The following is a 7,088-nucleotide window of genomic DNA, read 5'->3' on the forward strand; positions in this document are numbered from 1 at the left end:
AGCCGACTGCTGTAACGTTAGCCTATATCCAGCTTAGGCTGTTTTCCCTAAATTTGTATATATACTGTTTGAATGACAGCTTGGTAAATCTGTTGGCGATCAAATATTCAATATCGCTACTCATCATAAGTACTTGGTACATTATCAACGCAGCGGCAGACGTTCAAACTAATATCACGTAATTTACGTCTCTGTGATGATTGGTTGATATCAGAAGGGAGGCTAGCCTCCCCAGCGAGGGTTCTTTTCGCAACACTCCTCAGCGCTGAAAGTGAACACTCGATGGTGATTGGCTAATTTTTGTTACCAACGGAGGCACGAGAGCTCACCTCTCCCCCGGCCTCCCCCTACCCTTCTCTATCATTAGCGGTTGTAATTACATCAGTAGATTCGGCACATTCGCGATAGAAAAATGGCGCTTTCACGTAATGGTATTACAACTGTGAAATTATAAGCAAAAAATACACATTCTGAGACATGAACTGAAATGAATTGTGAATTGTATTAACATTAAATCGTCCTCCTATTTTCACCTCAAAATTATGGGGAAGCTGTGCCTCCCCTGACGAGCCACCAAAGTACAATATCTTGTGTGTTTTGCCCTTACTCACCCAAACTTGTCAACAAGGCTACTTTACGTGAATGCGAGTTCCCTAGCAAGCAGTTGTGAATCACAGGTGCCCGATGAGGACATGACTGCAGCCGGCAATGAGGGTGAAATTCAGTGCAAGAAGGCTTGGCTTTTTAATTTTACTTAACATTATTTTATTTATCTGTTATACTGAAGAGCCCTTTTTGAAAGATGATTTTTTTTTTTTTTTGAGGTGTTCAGTTTTATTTAGAACATAGTGATTGCCCTCCTCACAAATCAACTCTTGTTTTTTACTGGCATGTCTCTTTGATTATAGTGCATCTTTGAGCCTATATTTAGTATAAGTAAAATAGTTAAGTATTATTAAAATCAGATACTCTAAGACTTTTACTCAAGTTGTTTTGGAATTGGTGAGTTGTAATTGTAATGGAGTAAAACCGGTAGTCTAGAAATAGGGCGATAATTATTCAAATCAGAGGGATCTCCCCTCTTTAATAGAGGCATAACTATACCCGATTTCCAAGACGGCAGAATAACACTAGTTGATAAACTCAGATTAAAAATCGACGCATTAGGTTCGGCAATCTGCAGAAATAAAAAAAAAACTGAACCAATTTTGTCAGAGCCAACAGATTTCCTACAATCTAAGTTTGACAGTAATTTATGAACTTGGGTGGACAATATAGGGGTAAATAACGCTGTTTTACTAAAATTTATCGACTCATCATTTCTCGGTTCATCAATATCCAATAAATTACTGGTGTCTGTTATTGAACTGGCAGAAATAAAATGACTATGGCCACGATCACACAGCAGCAGAATACGGTTGTCAGTCCTGTATTTGAGTTTTTAATACGGTTACGTACACACACAGTACGGTTATTTTCAGGCGTGACAACCGCATTCTGTAACCGGACTCACACCCGCAAATTTTCAGGACTCACAACCGCATTCTCGGAAAACATACGCTGTGTGAATGGAACAGTACTGGACAACTAGTTGTCTGTCACTCATACAGTGCGCAAGAGAGCCGCTCTGCTGCACAAGCGTGCGACTCAAATGCTCCGCTCTCCACCCAAATATATAAGCTGCTGTAGGTTAATGAAGATTTGACGGATGAACTTGCAGCTCGATTGGACTCTTGTCGTGTCAGAAAAGACTTTCAGTTTTATGGATGTCGTCATCTTTGATATTATATCTGGTCACTGTTGCTATGGTTACTGATAAGGAATACAGGTTTGACTCCCAATGCATTCATACAGACAGTATTCGAGAAGCTACTGTAAGTTGCTGTGTGAACGGGATATTTCGAGACTCACACCTGTAAGTAAATGCAGTTGTCAATCCCAAAAACTGACAGTTTGAGCGTAGCCTGTTAAACATATTAACAATATTAACCTAGTCAGTAATTAATCTTTGGTTCAATTTTAAAGATTTTGGAAGACCAGTAAATTTATTTGATCCTATATGAGATTTTGGTAATTTCCAAAATTTAGAAGGATCATTCATATTATCATTAATCAGATTAAGATAATACTGATTTTTAGAACTTTTTTTTATCAATTTTGTTCTGTAAAAATCTATAATGAGACCAGTCATCACTATTAGTTTTCTTTGCTGTGGACCAAGCCATATTTCTTTGCCTAAGAAAGTTTGAGACAGAATTGTTGAACCAGGAATATTTTTTCCACTCACCTCAAATCTATGTAAAGGAGCATGTTTCCCGTAAATCACTATTATACTCATTGTGCAAGAAAGCTTGTACATTAAAATGTACAATTAAAATGAAATGTACACTTTGTACAATTTTTAAATTGTCATTTATATATAAATCTGGGTGAACTCTTAAGCATCTTAAAATTTCTCCCACAAGATATTGCACAATGATCACTAATATCATAACAAAAAAATTCGGGTTGCCGAAAAAACATGGGGTACATTCGTTAAAATAACATAAATTTTTGAACTGTGCCATAAGTCGAGAGACATTGATTTCTTCCTGCGCATCATTTAAGTGCACTTGTTAGTGCGCGAGAATGCGTATATAAACTGGAAGTTAGTTTTGCACAAAGTGTTTAATTTTTGTTTAGTATTTTGGCCTTTTTTTTTTTGAAGAGACTGAGAATCGGCGACGATCAGTTTTACTCTTGGAAAGAACTTTTCTTTTGAGACAAGAGTCTCGCTGTGGCTGAGCTGCACCATTTTGTTCCAGAAAGTTCCTGAGATTTCCTGGGCCAAGCTGAGTTTTTGCTTTTGTTTTTATTATTACCCTGCCACCCTGATGACATCTCCTCACTGTCCTGTCCCAGCTGTTCATTTCATTGTTGCAAGTCGTCACAAATCGTTGCAAGTCAAACCATCTAATTGATCGTTGCTACTAGGGATGTAACGATTCACTCAACTCACGATTCGATTCACGATTTTGATTTCACGATTTCTAGAGGGCACACAACTCTGAAGTATTGAATTTAGGTAAAGGGGTGCAGAGCCAGTGGTGGTTTAGTAGGCAAACATGAATGCCTTGAATTTAATGCGAGCAGCTACTGGTAGCCAGTGCAAATTGATGAACAGAGGTGTGACGTGTTCTTTTCGGCTCATTAAAGATTAATCTTGCAGCGGCATTTTGGATTAATTGTAGAGGGTTGATAGAAGTGGCTGGAAGTCCTGCCAAGAGAGCATTGCACTAGCCCTTCATGAAACTGAGCAAATGGGATCGTTTAAATTAAACAAATACACCATGAGACATGTTTTGGATTCAGTCATATGAGTCATGTGACACACACACACACACACACACACACACACACACTTTACTGATATAGACTGAACTAAACTGGGTTTGGTGTGAGAACTGGATCACGTTGATTAATAAATGTTTGAATTAATTTATAGAGGGTTTTCAGAGTTCATTTGAATTGAATTGAATTCAAATTCAATATATATATATTTTTTTTATTCTTTTATTTAACTGGAGCCAATCCTTTCAAATAAAGTCCAGTTTCCTAAAAAAGAAGAAAATTATAAATTATGAATTGTTAGTGGGTCATATAGTCAACAGTTATTTGTGCAACTTAACTTGGAGTAGTGGCGTCTCACTTACACTGTTAGGTTTAAGAGGGTGGGAATGTGAATTATTTATTTTACACCACATGAACATACTTCAGGGAGCCACCGTACTTACACCTACTTACCCGAAGCCCACTTTCTCTATTCCTGTAGTATACAATACAATAGTATAAGCTAAAACATATACACACATAGTGCATACTCAGACCAAAAGCACTTTTAGGTCTTCCAGAGGCACACAGTAATTTTCCCCTACTAGACAGTGCCTGTCGCCTTGTTAAAGAGTACAGAGAAAATTAATAGATAATTAATATAATAATTAATAGAGTACAGAGACAGGAGAGACGGTTCTGGATTCTTCTTCTGTTAAGCCCCCAATATACTTAAAGCAAAATCCAAAGTTCAAAACAGCTTGCCAAAGAAAACTTTCTGGAAAAGTTTGCTCTAGATGGTAAACACATATGAACTACCACTGGTCCGTGATGATGAAATAGGTAGGTGTGGCTCTGGGTTCATTCTCTGGTTCATTTCTTCTGTTCAGTCGATCAAGGTCAGATGTGAGTAAACATGAACACACTGGAGAGCTGATTCATATTACTGATGCAAGTAATTATAATTTAAAGTGTCATTTTTTTCATGTTTAACACTGTAAAGTTGCTTGCTTTAAAACAATCAATTATATAAAGTGCTAAATAAATAAACGTGACATGACTGAGTGCTGAATTGCAGAGAAAGTGCAAACGTGTTCACGTCACTGTGATAATATAGAAAAATTAACATTTATTGTTAATTTACAGTACTCACACTCAGGTCATTAAGAGAAAATAGTTATTTTGAACCAGTTATTTTTAGTGCACTAGATGAACAAGTTCACCAAATCGGACTGAACCGTTTGAAACAGTTTGTGTCTCAAGCAGCACAGATCTACAAGTTACTCAATGAAAACTCACTTTCAGAAGTGCCTGACAGTCACTCCGTCTCAAAATGAGGCAAAATAATGGCGTATGATCCTATGATGCTGTTTTTTTTTGCCAACTTATTTAGCGCTGCAGTTCTTCAGAAGAGTATGGATATGTGTGACATGCCGAGAACAAACTGCCAAGGGATTCATAAAGGGGGCAAAATGAATGTTTCTGAGGTATTTTGCTGAAAGCATAAAATATAGCAAATTAAACATATTGGAAATATAACAGTGATCCGATGGCAGTAGTTCTCAAGTCAATAGCAGTACACTGCTGATGGTTCTCTCTCAAACCTTGAGTCCGTTAATCTGAAATGAAGAAACATTTTGGACTTGGATCAAAGGCTGTAATATGTGCATGCGTGAACCTAGCACTTGAATGAAGGAGCCAATTGAAAGTTTTTATGGTTCTCATGGTTTATGTTACAGATGATTAAGATTAGTTTATTCACGTTATGCTTTAGACACAAAAAACATCTGCAATTCACATCATTATTGGGTGCTTTAATAACGAATAGAGATATACAGTATGTGACACCATTGTGTGATTATGTAAACAAACTAGTGAACTGGTTATTTGAACCAGTTAACTGAAATGAACTGTCCAAAAGAACCAGTTCACAGAGAAGAATCTGATTTCCTCATTTGCCTGAGGCTCTGGATTGCAGGTAACAATTTTGTAAATAATTTTAAGTTTCTTGCACAGATTGATCGTTTTGCTTCATCGTCAGGAACGACACGTGTTAATTTTATGTTGCCTGTATATATGCTTTTTTGACTCTCAAAGTGACAGCAGCCGTGCATGGACCTGCATTTGATAAATTACCAAGAACCACAATTTCAGCTAAAAATCTTTACTCTATACTGAAGAAAAAAGCCACATACCTGTACATTTTGGATGGCCTGAGGGTGAGTAAATAAACAGCAACTTTATTGTTATAATGTTCTATGTTTATCACAATAAAACGGAAAAATATAGACTCACTCCAATTTATTGGTATTTTAATAATGTAGGCTTGTCTTGAACATCCTTCCTGTATATACAAGCACTGTATTAAGCACACAACCTATTCAATGATAAGCACTTCTGATTGCTACATTTAAAATGTCTGTTTATCTGATAGTTATTACATCTAATTCACTTTGTCTGCAATAAAGAAAGCAAACATTATGCGAGCATCACTACAGGAATCAGAGATGTTTTTCCTTATGTTTGATGCACCATTCTATATGGCTATAAGTATGAGTTGTTGGAGAAGATATAAAAAATGCCACAAACTTTCAATGCAATGTGCTATGATGTCAAAATGCTATATTGTGGGATATGGAGCTGCCTGAATTGTAGATATGTGTAGACTGTTACATGTTCCCTGTGTGTGTTCTGCCCCTGTCTGCTGTGTGCCTTGTTTGTCCCCATAGTTACACTCATTGGTTGCCATAGCTACTCTTTGGACCACACCCAGTCCTTGTAAGTTCCCATAGCAACTCATTGGTTCCTTTTGTTCTCCTGTATATAAATAGCCCTTAGCTGTGTCCGAAACCGCTCCCTATCCCCTATATAGTGCACTATATCGGGTGTCGGCCATTTTGTAGTGCTGTTCGAATTCTGAGTGAACTACTTTTTACCCACTATCCTCTCTGATTTCGAGCGTACAACTGATGTACACTTGCTGAGGCACTATTTCCCATAATCCAATGCGGAGAGGACTGACGAGCTGGAAGAGAGAGCGGGAGCGAGCGAGTTTGAATGAGAGGTACCATTTACATCTTTCTTATTTTTGCTTTAACGGTTATTTCATGCATTATTAAAATAAAATATATTATTTAGGCATTAACTCAGATTCATGTTTTTACTAATTTACTGAGGTGGCATTGTTAACTTACAAGTGATGATAGAGATGTGATGATAATTTGGTGGATGATTTAATAAATATTAGTTAATGACCTGTATGTGGCGTATTCATCCTAATGTAAAACTAACGGTTGCCTGAGGGCACTCTGCGACCACTGTCATCTTATGTGTGCGCAAAACGCTGCTTGGGAAAGTTTCAAGACACTAAAAATAATATATACATAAAATGTATGTGTAATATGTGTTTATTTTTGTTGCCAGTATTTTAATAGTATTTAATTATTATGAACATATTAAGCATTACAAAACAAGTTAGGCTTAATAATACCATCTTTGAAACCACAAAGCTGGCGCTAAGGTGTATATATAATTACAATATAAAATCATTGTGAGTGTTATTGTTATAAATTTTATTTTCTAAAATAATATAAATGTGTGTATATATATACACTGAACAAAATTATAAACGCAACACTTTTGTTTTTGCCCCCATTTTTCATGTGCTGAACTCAAAGATCTAAGACTTTTTCTATGTACACAAAAGGCCTATTTCTCTCAAATATTATTCACAAATCTGTCTATCTATGTGTTAGTGAGCACTTCTCCTTTGCCAAGAC

General features: G+C 36.6%; 1 long non-coding RNA gene across 1 annotated transcript in view; it reads right to left on the bottom strand.

Moving 5' to 3' along the window:
- The window catches only part of LOC107715721 (uncharacterized), a 9,535-nt gene extending 3,542 nt beyond the window's left edge, over nt 1-5,993 (bottom strand). Inside the window, exons 1-2 of the long non-coding RNA XR_001637138.1 lie at nt 5,983-5,993; nt 3,402-3,405 (exon numbers count right to left, since the gene is read on the bottom strand). This is a non-coding gene — a long non-coding RNA (uncharacterized LOC107715721). The remainder of the gene's footprint in view (nt 1-3,401; nt 3,406-5,982) is intronic.
- Nucleotides 5,994-7,088: the final 1,095 nt, after the last annotated feature.

Source organism: Sinocyclocheilus rhinocerous, unplaced genomic scaffold, assembly GCF_001515625.1.
Source record: "Sinocyclocheilus rhinocerous isolate Xijiao unplaced genomic scaffold, SAMN03320098_v1.1 scaffold450, whole genome shotgun sequence".
NCBI classification, from domain to species: domain Eukaryota; kingdom Metazoa; phylum Chordata; class Actinopteri; order Cypriniformes; family Cyprinidae; genus Sinocyclocheilus; species Sinocyclocheilus rhinocerous.